The sequence below is a fragment of the Fukomys damarensis genome, unplaced genomic scaffold (assembly GCF_012274545.1).
Source record: "Fukomys damarensis isolate Sample0158 unplaced genomic scaffold, DMR_v1.0_HiC HiC_scaffold_34, whole genome shotgun sequence".
NCBI classification, from domain to species: domain Eukaryota; kingdom Metazoa; phylum Chordata; class Mammalia; order Rodentia; family Bathyergidae; genus Fukomys; species Fukomys damarensis.
In genome coordinates this window covers 11,137,318-11,152,231 of record NW_022900946.1, presented here as the reverse complement: position 1 = coordinate 11,152,231, position 14,914 = coordinate 11,137,318, and the positions used below count along the sequence as shown (strand labels likewise).

General features: G+C 43.1%; 1 long non-coding RNA gene across 1 annotated transcript in view; it reads left to right on the top strand.

Moving 5' to 3' along the window:
• The window catches only part of LOC117284114, a 3,543-nt gene extending 3,216 nt beyond the window's left edge, over nt 1-327 (top strand). Inside the window, exon 3 of the long non-coding RNA XR_004515189.1 lies at nt 187-327. This is a non-coding gene — a long non-coding RNA (uncharacterized LOC117284114). The remainder of the gene's footprint in view (nt 1-186) is intronic.
• The last annotated feature ends 14,587 nt before the right edge of the window (nt 328-14,914 follow it).

The window sequence follows — 14,914 nt, the reverse complement described above, 5'->3', positions numbered from 1 at the left end:
AAAAAAAAAAAAAAAAAAAAGACTCAAACAATCCCAAGCTCTTTAAATACAAATGTAGCCTCTGTAGACAACTTTAGTTCCCATCTCATAAATGCATTCATCAGTTTAGGTCAATATTGGCTATATAAAGTACAATCTTGAAGGAAAGTGTTTCACACAACATTTTTTTTTTCTCTTGAAATCCAGGGTCTGCAAAATTACTATTTGGGAAAATCATGCCAGTTTTTTCAACAAGCATTCGTGAAGTGGCTACTAGTGCCAGAACAGCGGAGCAGGTGAAGTTAACAGGCTGTTGCTGTTTGCTGGGTCTTAAAGGGTCCAAAAAGTGGGGAAAACTTTTGTGCTTATAGTAATGGAATTACAGTAACAGGCTAATAATATTTTTTAAATTAAAAAATAAAACACTCATTGCTTTGAAATGACCTAACCTCACAGTGCTCTGATGTGCATTACAGAGTTCTGGGTGCTCCGAGCATGGGTTACAGGGGTTGTAAAAGAACACGTCTCCATGGCAACCTGCCAGGCAAGGCCATGTTTCACATTCAGTGCCTTGTGTGAATAAGGTAGCCCAAGGCAAGCCTTCAGAGCCGAAGGGAGAGTTCAGTCGTCCTAAGAAGCAAGGAACCCACATCCTCCGTTGTGTGGGGCTGTTCGCTGGTTTTGCTGAGCAGTGTCAAAGAACAGTTCTAAAATGCAAAGGCACATTTATAAGAGGAACAACATTCTCCTGGTAGGTCTTTTTCATTTACTCCTTAGAGCTATCCTGAAGCTAAATTTCATCCAGGAGCTTTTAGTCAGGAACCCAAACCTTTGCTCTGACCCTGTGAACTACATCTTCAACCTTGTGATCCAGATGCAAACTTCCTCTGATGAGTAATCTTATTTCCCTTATCATAGTCCAAATTTTGTTTAAAATAGTTTTGTAATTTGGCCGCTGATACATAGAATTTACGTCATTGTGATTGTTGGTTCTTGAAACGCACCACTGATCCATGCACAACTTACTTTCATTTTGTTAGTTATTTTAGTTATATCCCCAGCCCTTTTGTGCTTTTTAATCTTGATATGGGGCCTCACTAATTTGCCTGGCATCAGATGGAACTTTTGATCCTTTCTCAGCTTCCTAGAGTGCTGGGATTACAGGTATATTCCACCATACTTGGCTTGATTTTATCAATTTTTTTTTCAGTTGTTTGTTTTTTTGGTCCTGGGGATTGAACCCAGACCTTCTAGAAGCCTGACTATATCCCCAGCCCTTTTGTATTTTTTTAAATTTTTGAGACAGCATCTCCCTAAATCACTAAGTTACCTAGGTTGAGCTTGAACTTGCAATCTTCTTGCCTCACCTTGCTCAGAGTGCTGAGTTACAGGCCTGCACCGGCACACATGGCTTGATCAACTAGATTCTTACATGCATTATGTGTATTCCGAAAGTTAGTGTGCGTGTATATATATATATATCTGTTGTTCCTAACTTTACACGTATCATTCTTTAGAGCTTCTATTGACAGGATCCATCCTGTTGCTGCACATTGCTTTCCTTTGTTTCAGCTTCTCTGTAATGTTTCATTGTATGAACATACCATCATTTATTCAGCAAGTCTGCCATTGCTCATCAGATGAGTCAAATCTGTACTTTCATGAACAGTTTTTGCATCTTGTCTTACACACATGTAAGCATTTCCCTGTGGTGTGCCTAGAAGTCAAACTGTTTAATTATAGCATGAGTATATTCAGCTTTACAGAATGGTGTCAAAGTGTTTTTGGAAAGCAGTTGCCCTAATTTTCTATCGGTAAATCAGTATGTGTGTGAGAACTAATGGCTTCTTATCATTTTCTTTGAGGTATCTTCTGATGAACAGAAGTTCTTGGATTAGAAAAATGCATCTTTCTTTTACAATTTTTCTTTTTGCTTGATATATATTTTAAGAAATGATTTAGTAAATCTTTCCTACCATAGTATTTAAACAATATTTAACTTGTCTGTATTTTCTCAGAGTTTTTAAAGTTTGTTTTATTTATGTATGATATCAGGTAATGAGCCAATATTTGACTTTTCCCACATCTGTCATATACCAAAGTATCATTTCATGTACGTACTATTCCTGGGATGGATTCTGCGCTATGATAAATGTGTTTCTCTCTGCATCATTACACTGCCTCACTAAGGCTTTATAATTGTCTGATATATGTTAGCACTCTCTCTGCTCTTTTTCTTTGCAAGTGGTCTCATAATTCTTGGCCCCAGATGATACATTTTAGAATCACTTTTTCAAGCTCCATGAAATCCCTATTGAGATTTTAATTACAATTGCCGTGGCTCTAAAACTTGATCTGGGTTCCGTTGGCATCTTCCCAGTATTTATCCATGAACACAGTGTGTGTCTCTCTCTCCATTTACTGAGCCTTCTTGTGCATAACCTAATAAAGTTCTGTAATTTTCCCACTGGGATCATAAATACCTTTTATTCAATTTATTCTAAGATATTTTAAATTTTCTTATACAATTGAAGATTCTTCCTGATTACGTTTTCTACTTTGCAACTTAATTTTTCACTTGAATGTGACACCTAGGAACCTAATTAAATCTCATTTTTTAATAACTTATCTATGGCTTGTTTTGGCTCTTCTCCGCACTCATTCTGTTATCAGAAGACTATGACAGTTTTATTTCCTCCTTTCTAATCTCCATGCCTCCAATTTATTTTTCCTGTCTTGTTACTCTGTGGGATTTCCTATCCAATGCTGGGTAGGGAGGTAATAATAGTAATCACCCTGGTCAGTTTTCTGACTTATTAGAGAATGTGTTAGTCTTTTAATATCTGCAGTTCCACTTCTAGTTTCCTCTTTTATAACTATAGTCCCCACATTTCTTTCTTTTGGGCGGGGGCGTACCGGGGATCGAACTCAGGACCTTGAGCTTAGCAAAACAGGCTGCAGAACCACTAAGCTAAATCCTTACCCACCCCACATTTCTTTCTATATTTTGCTTGTTTTAAGATCATTTCTAGTTGGTGCTTATTTGTTTACATTTGAATAAATTAGGTAACATTCTGGGGAAATGTCATTACAACATACACAGTTCAAGTAATAATAGTAAATTTAAATAAATTACACTAAATCAAGTTTTATTCATCCCTGTTCATTTTCTCCCTGATACGCTAGGCAGATTGATAAGATGCTTTAGGTCAAGTTCACTGAAGAAACCCAGCGTCCCATACCATGACTTTGAAGCCAGAGGAGGCAGCTTTGGTGGTGCAGATGAGGAATGTAAGGCCTCTTCGTTCAGCAAATATTAATCACGAGCAGCGTCACACTAAGTGCTGTGCTTCCCCTTAGAAATTTACTACAGAATGGGCCAAACAAGACCTGGGAGCTGATTTTTCATCAGGGGAGAGAAGAAAGAGACAAATGAGATGCAGATTGATTTAAGTCTTATTAAGAACATAGGATGGTAAGAAGGAGAAAAACCAAGGAAGCTCTTTTCCTAGGCCTCCTTTATTCTTCTTTGCCTTCAGGAAATTGATACTGAATGACATTGCAGCCTGCAACCGTTCTACCTACCACTGAGCCCTCCCACAGCTATCGTAATTGACTTGCTATCTGAGCCAGTTTTCCCTCAGTGCACACCACTCCCCTCGACCAAGTCTGAGATTCCCTAGTGTCGGGAACACCCTCACTGAGCGCTTTCTCTGTGCCCGGGGCCTGTCCAGGGGCCAAGCCTACCCAAATGAAAAGCTGATGGTCCTACCCTCAAGGCACTCACACTGCACGGGCAGGGGGAAGACACAGAGCGATGCTTTCGAAGCACTGTACACACTGCCGTAGAAACGCAAATAGGGCTCCCTGGGAACGCAGAGGAGAGATCCCTGAGCTGGTCTTGGAAGTTGGGAAAGACATCTGGGAGGAAGGGAAGCCTGGTGGGACAGTCTAGGCTCTGGGACACCAGTAGCAAGGAGCTGGTGGGGAGCTAGAAGTTTAGCTCTAAGGTTAAGCACACAGTACAAGTTCTGGGCTTACACAGGCTGAGTTAATACCTTCGATGACCCATCCGGCTAAAATATCCATGGCGTATGTATTACTTTATTAGCCAGAGATCCCATTTCTTGCACTTCAGCGTGTATCCTAGACCTTTTTCTGTCATTAGTCACATAGGCACATTTTACTTACAGTGGAATCTTCTTATGTGCAGTGTATTCTAGCTTGTAAGTTTTTTGCCTAACATCTTACACAGTTTGACAATGTCATAAGTGCCCTTCTACATCAATAGCTGAGTGGTACAGAGTATTTCATTGTGTGTCTGATGCTTAAAATATGTATCAAACGTGAATCACAGCCTTCAACCAATCACGATGGATGCTGGTCAGTGCTCTTATATACTCTTATCCTCCATGATTTTATTAAACCAGTCCTGCATTGTCAACTCTTAAGATTGTTCTCAGTTCCCTAACTAGAAGCATAGGTGAAATAAGTATCTTTCAAAAGGAACCTTTATGCAGAGTCATATGATTTTCTCAGGATAAGTTTTAATAAGTGGGAACTCCTAATCAGAGAAGGACCATGTTTTATCTTTTTGATATATATGACAAATTGCTGTCCTAGAAAGTTTTATCAGTTTATTTCTTGAGCCAGCAATGTTGGCTCATACCTGTAATCCCAGCACTCAGGAGGCTGGGGCAGGAGGGTTGCCTTGAGTTCTAGGCCAGCCTGGGCTATGTAGAATTTGTTGAATACACCCCCCGCCCCCGTTATTATGCTTTTTGAAATTTTTTCTGTAACTGGCCATTAGCGAGCATTTGTTCTTCTAGATGAACACTCTAAGATCCTTTTCGTCGTTTCAAAAATATTAGGTTTAGGTTGTTCTTACTTTGGTAATAATGGAAAACCTCGCTATATTTGGAAAGTGGTGTGTTTTTCTGTTTGTTGAGGTGTTCTTTTACAGTTTATAGTTTGACCATATGGGTCCTGCACATTTCTTGCCAAGTTAATTCAGATGTATTTGTTGCTACCGAACATGGTGACTGAGCTCTTTCCCCTACCCACCCTGGCCTTTCTGTTGTATGAATTTTTATGAGCTTTATAACAGACCATCCTATAGAACTCACCCACTGCCATAGTTTTTCAGCTGATTGTCTTGAATATTGCATGTAGTTTATTGCTTTATTAAAAATGATAATGAATCGCTTCTCAACCTTTTGGCTCAGATCAAGTGTAAACATGATAATGATATTTGCTGCTTTTCATACCTCTTTTTCTGTCTCTTGTCCAAGAGAATGGGTTCAAAAATTCAGATGCCCATGAGTGGTTTGCACAAGGTAAAGCCAGGAACAGACAGGGGAGGACTAAAAGGGGGCAGTCCCTACTCAGCTCTACCAGTGTCTGACACTTGGCAGATAGGCTTAGTGTTGACGGGTGTTCAGATTTTTTTTAAAAGAAAGATAAAATCAACTACCACTTTTTTAATTTAAAAAAACGTGAACCATAAGGTCTTTTAAATATTGAACATTGAAGTTGGGCATGGTGGCGCACACCTGTAATCCCAGCACTCGGGAGGCTGAGGCAGGAGGATCGCTGTGAGTTCGAGACCAGCCTGGGCTGCATAGTGAGTTCCAGGTCAGTCTCAACTACATAGTGAGACCCTGTCTCAAAAAGAAAAAAATAAACAAGCAAATATTGAACTTTAATTCAGTTTTTTAAAAGTCACCTAAGTCAAATATACAGTATCCGATAGTCAGATTGAACCCAGGCTCGCAGTATTGGCTGGACCTTCCAGAACCTAAGAATGTACTGAGGTGAAATAATGGGCTTTCTTCCTTATCCTGATGTAGTAAAAATGCCTCCCTTCTTTGACCAATTGGTTGGTTGGTTGTTTTCCAGATGGTAAATACAAATCATAGATTCTCTTCCTTTATAAAGTGTTTGAAATCAAATAAATAAGAACAACTTACACCGCTGGCTGTCTCAGCTTCCTAGGGCTGCCGTAACGAGTTGGGAAGCTTCAAACACCAGGATTACTCTGTCACAATTCTGTAAGTGATAACCTTTAATACTTGGTGTGTTTCCTGCAGTGTGGCAGGAGAGCCTGCCCCCACCACTAACTAACCTCTGCAACCATCTCTCCTGTCCTCCCAGTTCTGGTGAGATTTCTGCCAGGCCTCATAAAAAAGCGTTAAGGAGACGTAAGGGAACACGTGGTGAGAGTTGATTAAAAATAATAAGCTGTCATTGTCGGTGTAGGTTCAAGGATAGCGGTGAGATGCAGAGTGAAACGCACTTTTCAGCCAGACAAGCTTAAGTCTGCTTGCGATACCTTGAAATGCCGCAAAGCATCCTGGGCCCTCCACGGGGAGCCACAAGGAAAATCTCCTCCTGATCCCTGGATTCTAAGTGGAGTTGATGAGGGACAATGTAAACGTTCACTGACCTTTTGAATATGGGGGCAACATAGAGGAAATACAAAGTCAGGGGTGGGGGTGGGTGGAAGGAGAGAGCATCTGCCTATCCCCAGTTGCCAGGCCTACCTTCTTCATTTAGTTCAGATCTGCATTTTATTCAAGTCATTGCAGCGTCTGGTTCTAGCGTTTCATTCTTAAAATTATCATTCTTAGCAGACACTTACTGAACATTTGTTACGTGTCAGATACCGTACTTAAGCGTTCTTGCTTGACAGCCGTATTGGTATAGAATTTATGTAGCATAAAATCGACTCATTATAAGTTTACAATTCAAAGATTTTCAGAAAATGTATAGGATTGGCTGATCATTATCACAATCCAATTTTAAAATATTCCATTACTTCCCAAGACTCCTTTCAACCTATTTGGAATCAGTCTTCTATCCTACTTTCAGCTCCAAACAGCCATCTGTCTGCTTTCTGATTGATCTACCTTCTGACTCAATAGATGTGCCTTTTATGGAAATTTCATAGAAATTGAATTATGCATATGTACTAGTTTGAATCTCACTTCTTTAACTTACTACAGTGTTCTTGAAGTCCATCTATGTGGTAGCATGTACCACATAGTTACAGTGGACCCTTGACTCATGAACTCTTTTTAGTTCCTGAGGGCTAGTTGTAACTCAAGTTAGTTGTAAGTCAAGACTACTTTTCCCATAAGAAATAATGGAAATAACCATAATGTGTTCCAAACCTCCCAAAGCTCCCCTTAACTAACCTTTTCATGATAAAATGGTTGTAGAACGTGCATAATTTACCAGAAACACAATAATTTCCTAGTATTTATAACCAAAAAGTTATAAAATGTGCCTTGTTTACCAGAATCAATAATTTCATACTGTACTCTCCATTCAAGTTGACATCTTTGGCTTGCAGGAAGGGAGGATGAAATGGAAGGTCGTTGTTGTTAGGAAGGAGAGTCCTCTCCCATAAGGACATCAAGAATCTGGCTCTGGTGTCCTTTCTCTCCTTGGGAGAGTCTGAACCCCACTAGGACTGGCTTCTGGCTCACTAGGTCTCAACCTTTTCAGAACTAAAACCTGGTCTGAGGTTGTCTGTTTCTGTCTTTTCTTTAACACTGTTCTATAATGAGACATGACGTCATTGAGCAAGTGAATACAACAATTGGCTTTTTCTGTCTGGGTGGGTCTTCTGTACAGATGTTTGTAGCTCGGTCCAGTTTTTCAGGATTTCCTTTATTTCAAAAGGAGATCTTTACTGCAGCGATTGTTGATATTCTCCCTCCTCTTCAGAAAGCTCCTAGTTATTATAGGAATGTGCTCCTGATAAAAGGATGTGTTCTTGCCTGCCCTCCTACCATGTACAAAGCCACTTGCCAGAGAGTGACACCAAACTCCAGGACTTCCCAGGCTCTAAAACCATGAGAAATACGTTTACGTATCATTTTCTCAGTTCTTAGCATTCTGTTATAGCAACACAGACACAACCCTTCTTAAAGCTTCTACCTAGTAATGAGAAATCATTTTCATTCTTATTTCACTGGCTGGCATGTCACACAGTCGGGGTTAACTTCAAAGTGGGTGAAAACAGAATAATAATTTTATCATGTACCAAGAGGGGAGAACAAAGTAGAGTATCGGGGAACACTGGAGGACTTTTGGAAATGCAAATTAGCATCTTTTTACAGATTGACAAACTGAAGCTCAGAGTTTCAATACCTTGATCCGAATATATCGCTAATAAATTGAACCACGGCAATCTGACTGCCAAGCCTGCATTCTCGTCTGCTACATTAAAGCTTTCATTAACATGCTGTTTATTGTATATAGTTTTGAGACATCCCTTTCAGGGGAGTAGGAGGAACCCTTTGGCACATGACTGCTCAGTTCCACAGTGGGGTAGCTCTCACATCTAGAGAGATCGAGTCTTGGCCTCTAAATTCACCGAATATTATCGCCTGCCTTAGATGAGGGTCCGTGAATTATCTCCTAAAAGGGAGAAAAGATCCCCAGTGTTTTCACCACCTTCATAGCCGCATGTTGTATCCTTCCATCCACACACGCACCATGTTTTTGCTCTCAAGAAATTTCAAACAGCTTCCAAGCAGAAAGCCCTGTGGGATTGAATTGTAACAAATGAGCTTCTTAATTAGAAGTCAGCAAAGATTCTGGGAGAGCAAATATTACAGTGAACAGGGAGGGATAGCAGAGGTGATTCTTGGTGAGCATGGTGGCTCCAGGTCCCATGTGCTGAGTACACTGTAATGGTTAGGTCCACAGGCTCCAGAATCAGACCTGTTTTAGAAAACTGGCTCTATAGTCTGGCTTTGAACACTGGTACAGTGCTGCAAGTCTTCGTTACTGCCTTTGTAAATGGTAATAGGAGGATCCATTTTGTGGGGTCATTGGGGTTATAACACAAAATGTAGGAAAAGGAAAACAAAAGTGTAGGCCAGCCCTTAGCGTGGCTCCTAGAATTAGTTGAGTGGTCAGTAATTGTGTTCATAATGTGAATTTCTGTACAGTCATCATTATTTTGGGGGTACCCTGGAAATAGGAAATTCCCCAGATTTGGTGTTCAAAGATTTGTTGGTCTTTATATCATATTCTTGATTGAAGTCATCCTCAAATCTCCCACTTTTGATTATGCCCCACTTTTGTCAACACTGGTCCAGGGCCTTTTCTGATAAATTAAGGAAAAGAAGGGAATTCAAGAAGACATAGAGAAAAGAGACCAGGACACAGCCTCTTCTCATTAGGTACAGGCACAACAGTAACGTCCTGGAGGATAGAAACATGGTTAGGAGTATGGCCTTGTCTTTTGGACTATCCTACCTTTGCTGTGTCTCAGGAAGGCCCTTTGCCCTGCTAGGCCACCCTGTGGGGCCGTACTTAATGATGACCTGTTGGCCAAGACGGTCAGTAAGAAACTCTCGGACTTTCAGTACGAACTTTCACCGTGCAAGACCACCTCAGCTTCTGGGTCAGTCAGCCCTCCCCAACTGTAACAAATACCCCAGACAATCAATTTATAAAGAGAGTGGGTTTATTTTAGCTGGCTAGTTTGAGGTCTCAGTCAGTGATCGGTTAATCCTTGTATTGAAGGAAGCTGGTTCGCCTCAGGGCCAGGTACAAAAGAGACAGACAAGACGGGGTCCCACAGTCCCCTTCGAGGACATATGATCCCTACCATCCCCCAGTAGCAGTAAGCCTTCACCACACGGGGATTTGGGGAACATTCTAGATGGAAACCATAGCAGCATCCTCCCTGTTTTCTCTTACCATCTGGTGGCTCACAGAGTAAATCACACAGAGTCCTTTGACTCGGCCCCCCATCTCTCCAACTTTGGCAAATACTGTCCCAGTTCCCCACAGATTCTTTTCTGCAGGAAGCTGCTGTCGCTGGACTTGGGGTGCAGGACTAGGTGAAAAAAATCCACACATTTTCTACGTGTGCTTGTTGGGAGGTGAATGAGATTGGTATTTGAAGAAAAATAGCTTCAATAGATTCTTTTCTGCAGGAAGCTGCTGTCGCTGGACTTGGGGTGCAGGACTAGGTGAAAAAAAATCCGCACATTTTCTACGTGTGCTTGTTGGGAGGTGAATGAGATTGGTATTTGAAGAAAAATAGCTTCATAAAATCCTCTAATACCTATTGATTCTTTTATATCCTTTTGATAGACCAAGGATTTGTGAAGTTGGAAGGATTTGTGTGGTGAGACAAACCCTAAAGCATTTGCTGTGAACATCTACATCTTCATCTAGTGATTTACTTTGCCATTTCAGAGCTTCTGAATCTCAGAGCCTCATTGTAATTTCCTCATTTACTACCCTGTGACATGTAAAGCAAAGATGTTATTCACGCTTACTCAGGGGAGATTTTAAGGAGATGTGGTACCATAACTAATGCATCCAGAGTCCCTGAAGCTCAGTAAGACCTCAGATATATATTGACATTATTCATTTTGATTCCCCAGCCCTAAAAGAAGATGTGACACACACGAAACATTCAATAAATGCTCGTGAATGACTTGTAAATAACCAAATGTATTTCAAGGCTGAATATATGTGCTGCCAAAGCAAGCGCTTCAAGACAGAATAAAACAAGTGCTAAGTGGGGCCTAAGTTCTGTACCATGGCAACCAAGGAGCATGGCTCTGACTCGTGCATCCCGAGGGGATGGTTTGGATCTGAACAGAAGGGGACTGGAACATGTGTTTCTGGAAGAAGCCAGCAGTGCTAGAGGCAGGCTTGAGGATGGGCTTTTGTTCGTAGATGGGGCTGAGTTACTACTTGGGACCAAATCATATTTGATGTGGGGTCTGCCTTTCTCTGATAGGGCTCTTCCCATTGTAAAGGGTAGGAAATGACCTCTAAGCAGCAAAGGGAACACACTGCCTCCTGAAAGTGCAACACTGGGGCATAGATCCCACCTTTAGACCAGGCCGAATTCAGGCTTCACATGATGGCACCAGCATTCATTTTCCAGCTCTGCTCTCTCTCAGTCCTGATTTCATTCGCAGCCAGGCAGGCCTCTTGTGGAGGAACCAGTCACCCCTGAGGCTACCTGCTTCCCACTAATCCAGAGGGAAGTCCAGCGGTGTCCTCCTCCTGACCTTCCCAGCAACAGTCCCGAAGTCCATTCTGATTGCCGGGCACATGTCCCCCAGCCCTGCCTGCAAGAGTGCTGCGGATAGGGAGGTCTAATCAGCAGCTCCACTCCAAGAGAAGGCACCAGAAGCACCTGGGCCAAAAGTGGGAAGGGCTGGTTCTGTGGTGGAGAGGAGCTACCAGGCAGAAAACTCAACAGAAAGACCATTCAATGCTTAATATGAGAGATGCGGCTCTGGCGCTAAACTGTAGAGCTTTCAACCCTAACTTGGCACAAAGTATATCGTCAGGTCCTTGTCTACAGCGCAGACATAGTCATAGTCCCTCCCCGACAGATGTCGGGAAATTCAATGGGCATTTGCAAAGCTCTTTGAATTGTGCCTGAAATGCCCTGGCCAAACACAGAGTTAATGGTAGCTCTTGTTATGTAAGCACCTGACTTTGTTGGCCTGTGGCTTTGTGTTCATTCATAGTTATTCCAGGTGCTAGCACCCAAAACGCCTCTGTCATAGTGATCTAGTGAATCTTGCATCGGTGTGCCTAAAACCAGTCACACCAGAGCTGGGACACATGTCCATGTTGTTTCCCGCTATAAAGACCAGCATACATGAGGAAGGTCCTTTTAATTCACCGTTCAGGGTCTGTCAGGGAAACTCTAGCCATCCCTCTGCTTGGCAGCACTGGGGAAAAGCAGGAGGAAATCCTAGCCTTTGGGCACTTCCCACAGGGAGTTTGCAATCTAATCTAAAAGGCCAGAACACTCTGTCAATACAGTCTGAACCAGGATCCATTCCCAGGGGCCACTGCCAGCTTTGCGGGCCCAGCATGTCCACAGAACGACATCCTTCCTCCATGGCCCTTCTCACAGTGTGAATGACCGTGTGGAAAAAAGAGACAAGGATGACAGGACCGGACCAAATCCCGGCGTCTCACTGACCTGCTTTTTTTCCCTCCTGGATGACACTTGAAAGGAGAAAGTGCGACTTTCCCCACATAGCACCACTAGAGTAACCTGAGAACACCCATTTAGTGAGTCCGTCCCTGTGAAAAGGACCTTTTGGTGACACTGGGCTGAGTGTATCCCCACTCTATTTATAGGCGCTGTTTGTTTAATTTGAGTCCGGTCTCTAAGAATAAGTAATGAACTCATCCTGGGTATGAGCCAGCGCCTACAACTCTGAGACAACCCATAAATCCCTGTCCCTTTTCTTCTGGCTTAGGGACTCTAGCTCATAGGCAAGCCCCTCTGCTTGCTGGCCTGAGGCAGGCTTGGGACTCGGTATGTTCGTACATTTGGTTTTATGTTAGTTTTTCAGTATGATTCGGAGTGCTTAGTTTTGGACTGGCAATTAAAGAACAGATCTGTAACCTCTTGGCAATCCCGAGCATTGACAAAGACCAACTACCTTGGTTCCTTGGCAGGTGGAACTTCAGATAGATCCACGAGGACAAAGATATCCCCAAGGAGCATGTGGCAATGGAGAAGAAAACTCCCTTTCTTTGCAGTGTCCCTCTGACCTGTTGGCAGGACTCGGGACCAGGGTGGGTCATAAAGCACAATGCCATTCCTGGGTGTTTTGGTTTTTGTTTTGTGTGATAGGGTATGTGATAAGCACCAGGAGCCATGACTCACTTAAACTTTTAAATGTTTAACCCAGAACGCGTCTCACTGAGGTCCAAAGAAGCACTGTCCACAGTGACCTGGCTCAGCCTGTGCCTGAAGCATCCCCAGGTGCTGGCCTGCTGGCTGAGTGACCCCAAGAAGCAGACTTGTTGCACCTAAAGGGAACAATCCACATGGAACCTCCAGACCTGTATGGATTTATTTGTGCATTGTGGCTTCCCCTCAGTTTCACTTTCCATGAATTTAGCCTCAAGAAGGTAACCAGCCTTCTCTGGGAAGGAAAAAGAACAGCATTTGTTCATTTATTTATTCTCCATCGTGCTGACCCTCTTCTCTGTGCCAGATGCTACTCTAGGACTGGGCAGTGATGGCGAGACAAGTTCTGATTACAGTGGAAAGCTTCTGCCTCTCTTCTGCCTTCCAGCTGAACCAGGCCCGCTGATCCTGACCTCCATTCAAAACCATCCTTCCATTCAAAAAGTATTTGTTAGGCGCAGGCTGGGTGATTCAGTACAACAGTGAGCTCAAGAGATCCATTCCTGCCCTTAAGAAGTCTGGAGTCCAGTGGGGAAGATAACAGATGTTACCTATAATCATCTAAATGAAGAGATTATTACAAGTCATGGGGCATTCGGTACAGCAAAGGCCCAGGTGCCACGGGTGAGCCTAAGAGAGGGACGGGCCTGGTTGGATGAGCTGAGAATGAGCTACGACACACACCCAAGATGCCCCCAAGGACCTGTTCTCTCCTGAGTCCGGGAACAACTGCTGGCTCTCAGGAGGTGGTGATCATCGGCTGGGCTGGGCTACTCTCGCTCTCACCCAACTGTCCTGAGAAATGTCCCAGGCTATTAAGTCTCACAGAGAGTTTGTGTGCACAGAGAAGATGGAGCTTTGGCCTGGGTGATTAGCATATGAAAGCTTTGGCCTTGAGTTCTGGTGGACAGGGAGAAGCGTTCTTTTTCTTTCAGGGAATTCTCCCCACTGCCTCACCAGGTAAAGGAGTAAACAATGTCATCATCACGTTTTCAGACCTGTATTTGACAAACGTCGCACTCTGAAATCTGGAGGCAAAGCCAGCCCTATGTTCCCCTCTGCACTTGTATGCCTTTAGCGGCTCATATGCAAGGGCTTCCTGAAGAGAATCCTCAAAGGAGCGCTCAGCACCTCCCCGGCATCTTTCTGTACTTGTTTGGGTGCGACTTTAAGCAAATCCCTTCCATGAGAGCTTTTCTGTTTTCGTTTGAAACGTTTACTCCGTTTTGTCTGCTTTATGACCAGCATTTTGGCAGCCACGGAATAAAAGCCAAGAAAGGGATAAGAAACTGCCCCACAATTGATAAGGGTAGGTGAACAAGTACGTGAGTATCTACAATGTTCTAGATCAGAACCGAAAAGAAGCTTTCAGGAGGCAAAAATGCGGTGGTTGCCCAAATTCATGTATTTACTTGGGAGACAGTCTGTAGACTAGATAAAATTTTGAGAGGAAGAAATCCAAGATTCTTAGAACCTCAGAAAAGCTTATCTGGAGAAATGAATGTTGGTCTATTTCTGGGTAGGAAAGAACAGTCCCTCCTAATTTCAGAGTCTTTCCTGGGTAGGAGAAACTTCAGCACGAATAAACCACAAACCAGCTTTGTGCTTCGGCTCAGCATTCATTCCCACCCTCTGGGTGCAGGGCTCTGAGTCCTCCTTCCGGAAACCCTTGCTCCCCTGGTTTAGATCAAGTCCCTCAAAAGCACTTTCCTCCTCCTGGCCCTGTGGCTCAGAGATAGGGCACAGAATTCATGCAGAGGCCCTAGAATTCAAGAAATCACGGCCTAGGGTCGATTAGCAAAAAACATCATTCACCCTTTCCCTGGAGCCTTCACTATGAGGATGAGAGTTTAGAACCACAGCAGCTGTTTTGTGACCTTGGCGGAGTCCAGAGCTGTTATGCAGTGTAAGAAAGCACAGCGCGGCTCCTCAGAGTGAAGCCAGCACCCTAGAAGACTGAGCATAAGATGGAGAGACCCAGGATCAAACTTCACCTGAAGCCTGACCTCTTTCTGGATATTTCAGTGATCCCAGCATATTAAATATTCTTTGTTACATGAGGCAATTTCCATTGTATTCTCATGTTTTGTAACATATAGAGTCCATGTGAAACAAACCTTTTGCCAGAAGATAAAGTGTGTCTCTGCTACAGCCCCCACCCCCAGTTCTAGGAGGAAGTGAGATGTTCCAGAACCCAAACAAAAGGTCCCACCTGCCCCTTTTCCC